The following is a 15,084-nucleotide window of genomic DNA, read 5'->3' as shown; positions in this document are numbered from 1 at the left end:
TAAGTCTCATTTCAGGGGAAAGCACAGTTTGGGACATGTAGCACTATTTCACCTTCTGCCCCACAGTGAGGATGCTCCTAAAATCCCTGGTGGATGTGCTTCCAGGAAAGGGCCCTTTGGGAGCACTGCTTCCTTCTCTGGCTCATTTCAGTGGTTTTCTTTAGGCCAACAGCACTATGGGAATATATTTTTAGCACAGAAATCTGAATGCCATCAGGTCAAAATTCTAAACTCACCAGTATTCCCCTTCTCTGCCCCCCAGGTCAGATGTCCCATTTGTATCCTGCAAGCTGGACAATGCTGATTATGTAGTTTACAATTTCTAACATATTCTGTATTATAAAGCAGATTATTTTTGTTTTCATTCTCTCTCAAGGGGGCACAATCAATATCATATGGATACTGGTGCATGGGAAGTTCCAGCTGAACTTGAGGAAGAACTTTCCTGTGCAGTGACCGAGCACTGAATGGATTGTCCAGAAAGGGTGTGGAGTCTCCCTCACTGGAGATATTCCAGAACTGTCTGGACACAGTCCTGTGCAATGTCCTCTAGGATGATGCTTGAGCAGGAATGTTGGACCAGATGACCCTACTGTGGTCCTGTCCAACCTGACCCATTCTGTGATTCTGTAAAATGCCATTGGAGTTGTTCAGAATTTTAACTTCCCTGTTAGATTTTAATGTAGTGAAATATTTCCATGGTTTTTCTCTGAACACTCTGGTTTGAGGTGTTTTTCTTCAATAACTTCCATCTGGGCATGATAGAGACACCTTTCTAATGGTGTAAAGCTTGTGAACTTGTTTACATGCAATGTGTGTGTCAGGTCAGATGTGGCTGGACACTGTGTGTTCCTTCAGGCCCCTCAGCTTCCCGTTGTATCTGAAACCAGCCTGGCTCCAGTGACACCCTGGGGCTACTTCAGGCTTTGGGAAAAGGTGCATGTCCCTTCTGATCTGACAAAAATAGTTCATGTGTCTCTAATTACTGCAGCCATGTGCTAAGGCCATTCTTTTTCACAACTGGAAAACATCATCCGAGGTCTATTTATTTACTTAACTGCAGCCAGTCAATGGAAAGGCACTTTTATTTGCTCAGCAGTGCTAAACTTGAAAAGCCCAGTGCTCTCTTGCTTACTTAAGCATCAGTCTTTAATTATAACTCTTTAACACACATGTAAGATGTGTGAGTACCCTTTGGGTACTTTTGTTTCAGGTTGGGACCAGTAATAAATCATCTCTTTGGGCTGTTTGAGGATTAAGCGTTGAACAATGCATTGATTAGCAAGATCACTCCAACCCTTGGGCAGTTCAAATTGAGTTTTATAATACAATTCCTATTCATGCTGCAGCTTCTCTGGGCAGGGAACAGCAGACTGTTGCAATTACTGGGCTGTTGGAAGATGGAGCTGTATTTAGCTTGAGTTTGGCTTTAAATACCCTTGTTTAAGAAGGGTAAGTTAATAGAGGAGTGAGTGTTTTAAGAAGCAGTGAGTATTCCTTAGCCTGATGTTGCTAAACAGGCTTTCAGTAAACAACAATTACTGGGCTCTGTGCAGTGGTGTGAAGGCAGATCCCCAGCCTGTGAAATGGTCCCTGGTGGCCTCAACACTTGATCCCTGTCCCAGGCTGTCTTTCCCACTGCAGTATTGATAGCAGCAGCTGAATGTGAATTTCTGGGATTAGAGGTGGCCGTCTCCAGGCAGAGCTCTCTGCTCTGGCTGGCTTTGATGGCAATTGTATGAAAAAGGAAGCTGGGGCATTTCTTTCAGTATACTTGCATCAATGCCAACCCTTTTAATACTCCCTGCTGCTCATTAGTAGTATATTTGGCCCACATCCTTGCTCTTAGAGTGTTTTTCTTCCAGAAATGCACCACTGATGTCAATATTTCATCCTGATTTTTGTGTTACAAAGGAGCAGGGCTGGGCTTGGGGTACCCTTGGCCTGTTTAAATCCCATCAGATCCCTCACCCTGTTCTGTGCCTTTCTGATGTTTCCACAGTAAATGATCCATATTTTCCCTAGGTAATGACAGTTACTCATGAAATCTTTGTTTCTGTCATACTGCAGCTGAAAATCTCCTACATTGCTGAGATGGTTGGCTTGGGAGCTCTGGGACAGCCTGGATTTCTTCTGCATTGTTACAAAATGTTGTCTTCCCTGCTTGCTACCGAGAGCCCAGGGGATTCATCTGGGCAGCTGGAGAGGTGCAGCAGAAATCCCCTGGTTATCTGCTGTGCTTCAAGTGCAGGCACTGCAAGGCAGAGGAGGGATAGGGCAGTGGAATAGAGGAGTTTTACTTCTTTATCAATAAGCTGTAAAGCTCCTGGAGTATAATGTGTGTCAGGCTCTGTCAAAAGATCTATTGAAGACAAGACTTGAAGGCTGACTTTAAAGTGTGCTGACTGGCGCTCAAATTCCTTTTAAAATGAACTGCCAAGCCCTAAGTTTCTTGAAAATGTCTCCTTTTGGGAAAAGGCTCACTGATACTTTTTTTAAGCTTTTATATTTTAAGACAGAAGTAACTGCTGGGATTAACAAGAGCCTTCTTTTCTGTGATCAAACCACCTTTCAAGCTTCTTTTGATGGATTGACCTGTCTTTTCCCTTTCAGAAGAGGACTTGTAGCATTGAATTTGTATTGATTTCCGTTATTGGAAGCAGACAGAAGAATTAATTTAGTACACAAATGCACCCTTCAGGTTACAAGCTGTGTTAAAGTAATAGGAATTTGGGTCTTCTTCCTGTAATGAATGCGTGAAAACCTAAAAGGAAAAAGGAGCTCTCCCACATGATCTGGAGTGCTGCAGTTGTGTAGCAGCTGCAGAAGGCAGCCTCTATGGTGGATGCTTCAATGTGGAGTGTTTATGAAGAATAAACACGGAAAATGTGATTCTCCTAATGAATATGTGATTCCTTTTTTCTAAAGGAATGCTTCCTGTTTTGCTGGTTAAAATCCTCAATTAGAATCATGGAATGGTTTGGGTTGGAAGGGACCTTACAGATCATTTAGTTCCAACCCCCTGCCATGGGCAGGGACACCTTCCACTAGCCCAGGTTGCTTCAAGCCCTGTCCAACCTGGCCTTGGACACTTCCAGGGAGGGGGCAGCCACAGCTTCTCTGGGCAGCCTGTGCCAGGGCCTCACCACCCTGACAGTAAAAAATTTCTTCCTAATATCCAATCTAAATTTCTTCTCTTTCAGTTTGTACCCATTACTGCAGTCCTGCCATTGCAGTTCCTGAAAAAGAACGCTCCACACAACCTTCTCTTCTTGCAGAATTATTGTTAGTTAATAATTTTGTGTCATTCTGGTTGTGTTGCTTCTGATGAAAGGTGTCTGAAAGACACCAATCCTATGAGTTTTGAGGAAGCTTTTGCCTCTGAAGTATCCTGGTGAGGGCTGGTCTGTCTCAGGTTGCACATCTCAGCTTTTAGATGAAGTTTATGATTTTGTTTTCTCTAGCAACATGTCTCTCAGTGTAGTAACAATTTTTTTTTTTTTTAGTAAGGAGCTGTAAAGGTAGGAAGTTGTAAATTTATTATTTGGCTTTATCACGAGACTTAAAGGTTTGAGTAGGTATGCACATGTGTCAAAATATACTGCACAGCCTTTGTGCAGTTAAAATACAGTTCTTCATGCAGTATCAATGGAGGCTGTGCCTGGAATAATTTATTTTTGTTAACATCTTTATAAGGCTTTGGATATGTAGATCCATTTAAAATAAACCACTGAACCAATTAAGCAAAATGCCTTTGATAGGTTTAAAATTTCCCAATTTGTGGCCAGCAGCAAAGATGTGGTATCTGTTAGAGCTTGTATGGCTGGGGCCCCAGAGCAATGCAATTGTTTGTTGCCTGCAATCATCTAAGGAAGATGAGGAAAACCAAATAAATTTCTTCTTTTTTTTGTCATCAAAGATGCATGCAGTAGCTTCTCAGAGAGGCTGAGGTAAAGGCAAAAAATTTTTCCCTAAAGGCAGATTGAAGGATTTTAAGAATGGAAATGATGTGGAAGAATATGGAAATATTAAAGCAATATGGAATAGAATAAAATAAAATCCTTTTGTTTACAAAGAAGTCATAACATTTGTTTAAGAAACCTAAATGATTTCGAGATTTGTTCTTTTATTATCAGCAAAAAAAGGAATTTTCTGGGGGGAGCTGAAGGATGCTTCACCCCCTCCAAAATAGTCCAACAAAAGAATTGGAAGCAGTTTTATAATGAGTAGTCAGCGAAAATTTTTTGTATCTTTTGACAGTGTTGAATTTGAGATGAAAACTGGTTTTGAGTCCTTGTTCAGTATTTTCTGGCTGTAGTGTGGACTGGCTGCTTCCACCCTTTTGTTTGCTGCTTCTGTCACTGCAGGAGCTTTGCGGTAGATTTTCAGATGGGCTGTGGTTTCAGGTTCTTCTCAGTTCTCAGCTTGTTTACTCAGTCTACTCAGTGCACAGCTAAAAACCATCTCTGAAGCACTTTTTTTTCCTCAGTGTGAGCTGAACACCTTTGGCAATAGGTGTTGTTCAGAGGCTGACTCTGTCACGTGGAGAACACCGTGTGTTCTTCAGTCTTGTGTACTCCTGTGTGAATCCAAAGAGGAGCCCAGGACAGGGTGAGCATCCCCGTGGTCAGGGAGCAGCACCCAGGTAAAACTTTGAGCTCCTTGCGTGACCTGGATAAAAGCTGTTTTTAAAAGTCAAAGTCATCTTGCTCAGCACATTCACACTTTCTTTTTCCCGACAAGAAAGACTCTGAAGGTGCAAATATAATGGAATCTGTCCTTTTAAAGTCATGGATTTTCACCCTCTCATCAGCTTGAGCACAGGCCTGTGGGGAATTTGCAGTGTGAGCTCTCAGCTCTCCATCCTGTGAAGAACCTCATTTATCAACCAGAGCCAGCTGCACAAAGCAAATCCAAAAGGCAGTGTTTTTTTCAACCACAAAATTACATATTCGAAGGAATAATACCCACAAACACAAAAACACATTTAGGACCAAATCCTAAACCAAATAACAGGTTTTTCACCCCTGAGACTGTGGCATAATCTTAAATAATTTTTTTCAGATATTAACAGTTTTGAAGATGAATTAGAGATCTACATAGTCTCAGATCTTATGGAGGTTCTCACAGAATTCTGTAAGAAAAATAAAGGGAGTGTGTAAAACAATTCTCTATCTCTCTGAGCCCAACTCCCCACAGGGGTAGTGTAGCAGAAAGCATGCAGGAGATTATTAAAGACAGCCCATTTTCAATAATTTTTAATCACTTCTTGTCTCATGGTGTGCAGGGAAATAATCCATGTTCACTGCTAAGCATCTCCTACACTACCCAAATATATCAGGAGTAATGCCAGCAAGCACCAGCCCTTTCTAGGATTCCATGATGCTGTTGGTAGGAAAAATGTTGTAAAGTCAGCCATGTCTTACTGGGAAATTTCAGAAACTTCAGATATCTGCATTTGGCTTTGTATTTTCTATAAATATTGACCTGAGTTTTTAGAGCAAAGATGATGAGATGAAGACCTCAAGTCACTCAGGCAAAAAATTCCCCCAGCCTTCAACCTGCACCTTGCCATCCTCTCCCTGGGACTCTCAAACAGGTTATTGCCTTCTGCCATAAGGAAATTTTGAGGAAATTGAGTAATTTGCAAATGGAGGCTTTTGCAGCTTTCCTCAGCTTCTGTCCCTCCCTGAGCTCTGTGACAGACTGTGCAGCATTCCATGAGCAAAAGGCAATTGCCCTGGAAAAAATCCATGTCTGTCTGTTCCTCCTGGGGGGGTGAGCCAGGAAATGCTCCCGAGCATCACTCCATTATTCCCCCTTGGGCAGGTGTGGGCACTGTGAGTATCTGCTGGGACCATGGGTGGGGTCAGAGATGGGCAGGGAGAACGAAGAGAAAGGAAATTCTGGATCATCTGCACAAGAAAATCGCCAGCACAGGTGGATTTGTTAATTTTTGGTGTGGATGTTATTCAGAATGAGTCATGAGTCTTCTTTCTGTTTCCATCTGTATCTTTCTGTATCTCTCTGTATCCTGATTAAAATTTCTAAAAATGACATAACAATGAGTGGATAAAACTGGAATTCTATTCTCAATTTCACTGCACCCATATTTTGTGGAAAAAGGTGGGGTTCTCTCAAATTTATGAACATTTAGATAAACATTTTATGGAGACAGTAAGTCAGCATCCTCCCAATGAAAGCTTTCATTTCCAGATTTACTTGCTACCAGAACTTGACTTGTATACAGTTGTACCACAGACTGTAAATGCAACAGCAATAACAAACATCACCTCCAGTTCTGCTTCTTGTGTTATGGGCAAGCATGAGCAGATGTTTTAGAAGGCCAGTTCATCCTCTCTCTCTCCATTTTCTTCCCCAATCCCTTTATTTGTTCCAAGCTCTTTCCACATGGAGTAACTGGTAGCAGTTTGGTACCTCTCTGACTGGAGGTTTAACTGTAATTTAGCCAAAGTGCGTTTGACACTTTACCGTGCCGTAAATCAAGTCTCTCCTGATGGGAGAGAATTTGCTGAAAGTCCTTGCAAGGAGTTTCAAAGATAAACCAAGAGTTTTCCTTGAGTTTCAATGCTTCCAGGTAGTTGTTTATTAAGTCTTATCAGAGGGACAGAGCCACTAGCGTGACCCAGGTGCAGCATGGAAGGAAGAAAAGTAGGAGTGAGTCCAATTATTAAGATTTACACAGCCACTAAAAACGTACATTATTTTCACTTTTCTACCAATTATTCAGTAACACGACTAGGAACTGTGGAATTTTCTATCCAATCATTCCAAACTACTTTCACTGCAGAATATGGAGTAGTAGAAGAAGGAGAAGAAGGTTTAGAGGACAACAACAATCCTCCATTTTGATACTTTTTACTCTTATCTATTTACTACAAAGAGAAGCCCAAAACCTCTAAATTTTTCACCCTGTGACAATCTTACATAGTAGTCTATCACCTAATTCACACCACTGTATTTTCTAGTTGTTGTCTGACTGTTGGTAATTTTTTCCAAGGTTTGAGGCTAAAACAGTGTTCAGGGGGGTAAGAACCCTTAAAAACTGGCAGAGAAATATTCTCGGCACTCTGGGTTCCTACATGGGTCTAATCTAAAAAAATGCCCAAGACACACTTTAGAATTAATTCACAACCTTCCCCCTTCCTCCATGTGTGACACATTCGTCTCTCTCTCTTAGTATCAAAGTACAATTCTGCTGATTTGCATCTGGAACTAAATGCACTCTCAGAAAACCCTCTTTTCTTAATCACTTTTCTAGATCTTCTGTGCTATTTGGGATTTTTTAAGAATACTCTCTCACTGGAGCTGCCTGTTGCATTCTCAGATGTAATCACATCTTAGCTAAAAAAAAAGGTTGAAAGAATACTTTAGGCAGAATAATGGAAACATCATTTTGTCCTGACAAGTTAATGCAGTTTCACCTTTGCACATGTACAATGGCTACATCAGCTGAACATTTTATGCTGTTGGTATTTGTTTTCATTAGAAATGTGAGGTGATGTGACTTTTCCTATTATTGTCTGATTTCTCTTTAGGGGGAAAATGTCAGTGTGACCTGATTAAATTAACATTCCTGAGGCAATTTCTGGCTGTGAACTTTTCTCAGAAGAAAACCACCCATATGTGCTGATCATCTTGAACTTTAGCATGAATTAGGCATGCACTAGTTTTGCTGGCAGATTATTAACTAAGAAAAACCCTAAATTATGCCCTGCAAAGCTATTAAAAGCCAGTCACAAAGGTATAGACAAACATCTCTTTCTTTTAAGGTTCTCTGTTATGACTTATGAACAGTAATCCTAGAAATATTTTAGTTATATTTCAGGATTCCAAAAATCTAGAGAAGACTTAATGGATGGTGTAATAGATACAGAAAATTACTAGTTAAATAATTTTAAAATTGATTTGGGGTGTAAGGAGAAAACATTGCTGTGAAATATCTGGGACCCTTTCATCAAATTCTCTGGGAGCAAGAAAGAAAAACTTACCTATGTATTTCTGCTTCAGAGTAGTCATTTCAGGTTTGCAATCTGCAGTAAGAAACAAGGATTATAATGTCATAAAATGTTCAGAAAAAAGTAATAGTGCCCAATCTCAACCTCATGTAGTTGGCAGACCATAGATTTTAGCCAGAAAACCTTGCCAAGCTTGAAGAGACCCTGATTTTACTGGGAGTTTAGAGGACCATAATGTAGTAATGAACTAAAATAAAATTATAAGACATCTCTCAACTGTGCACAGGAAGGCGGGTGGACGTGTTTCCAGTGATGCACTGGAGGCTGCAGCTCCCAGGGCTTTTGTGTAGCTGCCAGACAGAGAGTTAAACACATTTTCCTGGTAGAAATGGTTTAGTGGCTGGTCTCTGTTTGCTTGTGACAGAGCAAAAGTAAATTGGTTTTCTTTTCACGGCATAGAAGGACCAGGGACCTCATCAAAGCCAAGATCAGAACAGTTTAGTGAAGTACCTATAAATATTCACTGTTGTACAAATGTCTGCCTCCTATATAATGGTTTGAATTCCCTTAAAGTTCTTGGGAATGAAGGAAAAGCACTGAATGCTTCACTCACACCTTTTTTTTCAAGAGTTAGTTTCCAAAGTAGCTCTATACTTCACTTTTGTTAAAATCACTCGGAAAAAAAGAGCAGCTGGATAGGAGTAGAAAACTTTTCTGGTTTTATTGCTAAAAGAAATTGCCAATGTGCTGTTTCAGTTTGATCTGCGCTTCCTGGTTTTGGTCAGGTTGAAATAATGAAGGAATTTAATCGTGGCTTCTCTCTTTTCACTGCAGAAATTAATGACAAACACTTTTTCCCACAGAAAAGCTCAGAGACCTTGGAAATATGCACTGCACCAGCTCCTACCAGCACATTTGTATGCAAATGTGCAGCTTATATATAATTTATGTGGACGCTCTTGAATAATCTAAGCATGTTCAGCAGTGGCTGGTTAGTGTGATGCCCTGTCATGATACACCTGAGTCTGTTTTTGAACATCTTTCCTTCCAGACAAAGGTGTTAATCATTTACCAGTCCTCAAGGAATTGCTCTCAAAGCTGTGAAAATTCCAGCTATCATTCCAGTAATTATCTTTTATCATTCTGTGCCTTCCAGGGAACATTATTTTCAAATGGTGTATTTGCAGTTCTAATGAAGTTATTTATTAAATCATTTTCTGCTTCTTGGATAGACTTTTTTTGAAGTTCCAGTTTGTGTTACAAGGTCCAGCCTCTGACTGGGAGCTCCCAGTATCCCAGCAGAGATCCTAACACTGGTGTGTCACCTTTTAGAGGGAGAGACTGCAAACAGCAAGGGATTTAAAATAAACAAATAGATCTTTTCTGAAGACTTGGAATGGCTGAGGTGAAGGCTTATCCACCATCATGGGTTTGCATGTTTTCAAATCTTTTATTCCTTTAGGAAGAAAATGTTTTTAGAGGGTAACACTTCAGGTTGCACATTTTTGACTGGAACTTTACTCAGCTGCCACGTGGGACATTAGGCTCTTATGTGAAGGCACTAAAATTAATCCACTGGGTGTAGAGGGCTCTTATTTACACAGCATTTTCTCCACCCTGCTGATGGTATGATTTATACTGCAATAAGAACATCATGAAAGAGGGGTTTAGAAAAAAAATTGTGTCTGTTCTCCTTGACCTTTCCAAGACTGAGCCAGGCTCATCTGCTTAGCATGGCCATGAGTTCCATCCTCACCTCTCCATGCTGTGGTCACTTTGTGCTCCACCTCTCCTTTGGTCTCTGTCTCTCAGTGAATATAACATGTTAGGAGTATTTTAAGTAATTTCAGTGCCTGATTTGATTTTACTCAGCTTGTAATTCTTACTCTGTTCATTTTATCATCTCCCAATTAACCTACTTTAGTCTCAAAGTATCAATCATCTTGTTAAAAATATACTATCATAGTAAATTATTTAAATGCATGCTGAATTTACTTATATTAAACTTGTACTTAATATCTTAGATATATAATCAGAAAATAGATTCTCTACTTATTTGCATGTTGAAGTAATTAACCGCCCACCTTGAGCCATGGTTTGATTTATATAAAAGCTTTTTTGATATAATGATAGCTCACAATCTGAGGACAACAACAGCATTAGCTTTGCAACTTGGTATAGTGTGAACAAGAATTATTACTTAAGAGGTGATCCTTGTGCTTTTGGAGAAAAAATACAAATAATACAATGCCTGTTCAAGAATTAGGCAACATTTTTTTTGTTGTTATCAGGACATATTTTGTATAGAAGCTGAGGTACTTTTGTTTCCTCTCATATTAATGATCAAAAATCCCTTAAACCTCAAATTGTCCTTATTCAGAACACTTAGACTGCCTTCCTTTTTTTTTTTTTTTTTTTTTTTTTTTTTTTTTTTTTTTTTTTTTTTAATACTGCAAAGTTTCTTGGTACTGCTTCCTTTACTAAGAAGTGAAGAAGTAGCCTTTTTATCAGAAATGCATTGATAGAATCTTAGAATCATTAAAATTGGAAAAGACCTTTAAGATTATCAAGGCCAGCCGTCAACCCAGCACAATGACTAGTCAAAAAAGGAGATTTTATTTGCAGGACTTGCTTTTACTCCCTTTAACACCCTGTGTAATATTACCGTGGGCTAACACAAAAATGCCATTCAGGATTATTGGAGGACATTATTTCAATTGCTGTCTTAAAAAATAACTTAAAAAAAGAGTCCAGTCTCTTATTGACTTTAATATTTAAAAGGACAAAGTGCTCATAAACCGCATAGACTGGGAAATTAAAATGTCAATACTGTCTCAGAGACTGGAGTACCTCAACATTTTTAGTTCCTTGTATTCACATCTAACTGCTACAGAGAAAAAATCATCCTTAATGCAAAGGCAAATATTGCTTTTGACTGGTTTAAGCCACCAGGAATGCACCAGGTGTGTACCTGTCCCTGATGCCCATCAGGAGAAGATTAGACCAGCACATGCAGGGTGAATTGGCAGTAGGAGCATTATCAAGGTCACAGCAGCTCTTTGGCCTTGGTACCAGCCAGGATTTCCATTCTGTGGAGAAACTCTGGTCTCCAAAATGACGTAACTATCCAAGCCCCCTTTTGGGAACAGTTCCTGGCCCAGGGTTGGGATTTCTTTGTTAGGTGCTGGTTTGGCTCGGCCAAAAATGTGACCAAACCTTCAGCTTAAGTGTAGATGACAGATTCAGTGCCAGGGAAGGATTTCACAGCAGTAAAGTGGCCAATGAAATCACCTGAAGTCTGAAATAAGTGGAAACGGGGTGAGATAATGTCCCAAGGACAAGGTAGGTACTTGGGAAATAATGTGAGGAACTGCTCTTATGATTTTTCCTGGGCTCAGCTTATCTTGACATGAAAGACTCTTTCCATCATGGTCTCAACACAACCCTCGTTCCACTGATGTCAAAAAGCTGGATGGTCTCCTAAGTTTTATCACAGAAATCTTTCAAAACCACAGGAAGACTGAGTCCCTCAGGTATGGGATATATATATATATACACACATATATAAAACGTAAACCCTCACCCTGGGTGTAGTGTCTCACACCTATTAGAAACACATTCAAGTAGAGAAAACGGAACATTTACTTTGTACTATTTTCCAGAAAAGAATATTTTTTTAAAGAAATAGCCTTTTGCTGTGATTATATCTATCTATATATAGATAGATATATTTTCAATTAACTGCACCTTTAGTTTTTAATTTGTCCACTAGAAATGAATCAACGACGAAACCTCAACAAACTGATCTTTCACATCTCCGAGGACATCTCCAATGCCTTCTAGGTGACTTGAGAAACTTATAATTTTTCTTTGTGGCATTGAAGGTAATTCTGTTTGGGACTGGGTGTTTTTGGTGGTAAAATTGTTAATTTGATGGTAGGGCCTTCTCACCACTGTGCTGCCTGCAAACACTTCCCAGCCCCCACACTTGCTCTTACTCAGCTGGGACAATCTGTGTTGGCATCACACTATGGATATAACCCAGAATAGGCACAAAAGTCTCCAAACCACCTCACAGATCCTTGGTTTTCCTTCCAAGTAAATGGAGCACAGTAAATAAACTCCAGCCTGTGGGACTGGGAAGGTGAGGAGACTGGTCCAAGGACTAAAACGTGTAACATGCACAGGGAAGCAACAGTGCCTGGGAAGGGAGCAGGGAGAGAGGGGAAAAGGCAAGTGATAGACAAGGCTGAGGTGTGGAACTGCACAGGGAGCTGAAAAGAGGAGATGTCCCTACCCTGAAACTCTAAAGGGGATTTGGGGGATTGTTTAATCACAGAAGATGCAGTTTGAATGAATGAGGATGTATTTTCAGAAACTCTTCCTCCTTCTTTTATTCCTTTGAGCCTCTTTCATCTTGCAACCCATTTTACTTCAAGACTTTTCTCTCTTGCTTTTACCGATTGGAAAATGTTTCTTGTTTTTTTTTTTTCCTACCTTCTACTGCTGTTGCTGCTGCACATTCTTTATTTTCCTTTTCCTCTCTTTTGCAACCACTCTTTCTCTTCTCTTCAAGAGATTCTGTTTTATAGAATGGAATTTGTTTTCTCTTGTTCGCTGTGCCCAGAGAGTACCCAGCGTAAAGAAAGACATGAAAGTACAATTTACATATGTAGTTGCCTCAGCTGAGTCATCCTTGGTTAAACTGTCTGATCTGACTGCTGCATTCCTTGATCACTGCTCCTCGTTGGAGGTCATGCAGGCACAATCAAACCTTTTCATTGTGGTGGATAAACCAGTGACTCCAGGGGAGACTCATGTGAGATCCTGGGAATCAGGTACATAGCACAAAACTGCTTTCAAATGAACTTGTATGATCGGGGGTAAATCAACAGAGATGGATAAAAAATATTCCCTCTGTTTCCTTCCCTTCTTTCTCTGAGGAGAATGGAGCTGAAAAAGCCTGGAGCCATAGGAAAAGACACAACATTGCTTCAAGGATATGGGGTCCACCAAAAAATTCAACTTTTCATGGAATCACAGAATAATTTAGGTTGGAAAAGACTGTGAATATCATCAGGTCCAACCATTAACCCAGAACTGCAACCTACCACTAAACCATGTCCCTCAGTGACACATCTACACATCTCTTCAATACCTCCAGGGATGATGATTCCACCATTTCCCTGGGAAGCCTGTTCTGGTGCTTGACAACCCTTTTGGTGAAGAAAATTTTCAGATCATATTCACTAAACATAAACACCACCCCCCTCCCCCAAGCCCTGCTTCATTTCACACCTTCTCCCAGGTTCTGCAAACAGTTTCTTTTTTTTTAGGATGTGATACCAAGACAGTCTCAATTCCCTCTGTCATTGACTCAAAGGAGTGTAGTCAGACCAGGCTGCCAGTATGTCCAGAAACTGAATAAACAGGAGCTGAAATGAGAACCACAAAGTTAACATTGTTATCTCTAAAGGATGCTGTTGGAGCAGTGGTGACTGCACAAGCAGAGCCTTATTTCTCCCAATTTGGAGAAAGGGGTTGGATGGAACCGTATCAAAACCACTTGCTAAACCAACTGGCATAAGTTGGATTAGTTTAACAAAACTTACACGAATAGCAGGGAAGTTTGCAGCTGAAAGAATGGCAGGTACAAACCCAAGCACATCTCTCCAGATGAAGATGGACAGGGAAATGATTTGCCGTCGAAGGGATTTGCTGCTCCAAACTGTAAAGTCGGTGATTCTCCTTACTTTGCCTATGGTTCTGCATCTCCTTTATCTATGTTTTTTTATATTACTTCAAAGCATTAAAAGAGATATAATTAGCAATTTCCATTTGTTTCTGTTTTTGAGGTTCAAAAGTTATTGGGGAAAACTTGGGCAGTGTAACTGTGTAGTTCTCTTTCCCCTAAAAAAAAAAACAAGAAGAAAGTAAACTGCTTAACATTCATTCAATTTCAGAATTATTATGTACTTTCAGGGATGAAGAAATTAAAAACGAGTTTTTAGGAAGTATCTAACATCAGAAATTTTAATTTCCAATTTTTAATCAAACTACATTTTTCCATTTCTCTGTAACCAATTTCCTCTTCTGAATGATTCCATGGTAAAAGTGATTTCTGTTTTTGGGATTTTTTTTTCCCTCATGCTTAAAGCTAAAAAGCTGACAGATATTTGAATTTTGATGTTTAACATTTCAGCAACTCCCATTAGGTGAGATGGATTTTAGCCTGCACATATATAATGATCTTCATATGCCATAGGATAAAGTCTGGAATTCTGCTCACCTGCTATTTATTGGCTGTTTCTTTGCTTTGTGCCATCCCTGTCCCTCCTCTCGGGAGCCGGGGACCACTGGCTGAAAGCAGAGGATCCCAAGGTGTCCTCACTGTTGGAGAGAGGCCTTTTTTGAAGTGAGATGTACCCAGATGGCCTGAGAGAACTGTCAGCAGGTGGCCTAGTTTGAAGTTGCCTTTGGCAAGTTCTGCACACCCAGAGGACAGAATTAGTGGCTTGATTGATCACACCGATTTTATATGCCTTAGTAAGAGAAATACATTACTCCATGCAGGCGTGCTAAAGGAGACATTGCCTACGTTTGCAGTGGAGGTTGGTGCAAGGTGTTTTGGAGGGATGTGTGAGGAAAAGTTAGAGTTAGGACTAATTTTAGACTTAGTTCTCCAGTTCTAGAAAAGTTGGCATTTTTAGAGGGCAGTTTGCTTGACTACTCTCAGCTGTGCATTCTGAGTGAGGCAAGGTGGCCCCTGTGATTACATATTTAAAAATGAAGGAAAAAAGCCTCCCTGTTGGAGTGAGAATGTGCAAGAAGAAGAGCTCTGCAGACTGACCAAGGTCAGTGCAGAAGGAGGGGCAGGAACTGCTGGTGGCACTGGAGCTGAGATTCCCCTGCAGCCCCCGGTGCAGCCCATGGAGAGGCAGCTGTGCCCCTGCAGCCCATGGGGATCCGTGAGGGAGCAGAGATCCACCTGCAGCCATGGAGCCATGTTGTCCTCCCCACAACAGAGCAGGGGGATGCCCAAAGGAGGCTGTGACCCTGCAGGAAGCCTATGCTGGAGCAGGGTCCTGGCAGGACATGTAGCTCC

This window comes from Aphelocoma coerulescens, chromosome 3 (assembly GCF_041296385.1).
Source record: "Aphelocoma coerulescens isolate FSJ_1873_10779 chromosome 3, UR_Acoe_1.0, whole genome shotgun sequence".
Lineage (NCBI taxonomy): Eukaryota > Metazoa > Chordata > Aves > Passeriformes > Corvidae > Aphelocoma > Aphelocoma coerulescens.
Note: the sequence above shows the minus strand (reverse complement) of the source record.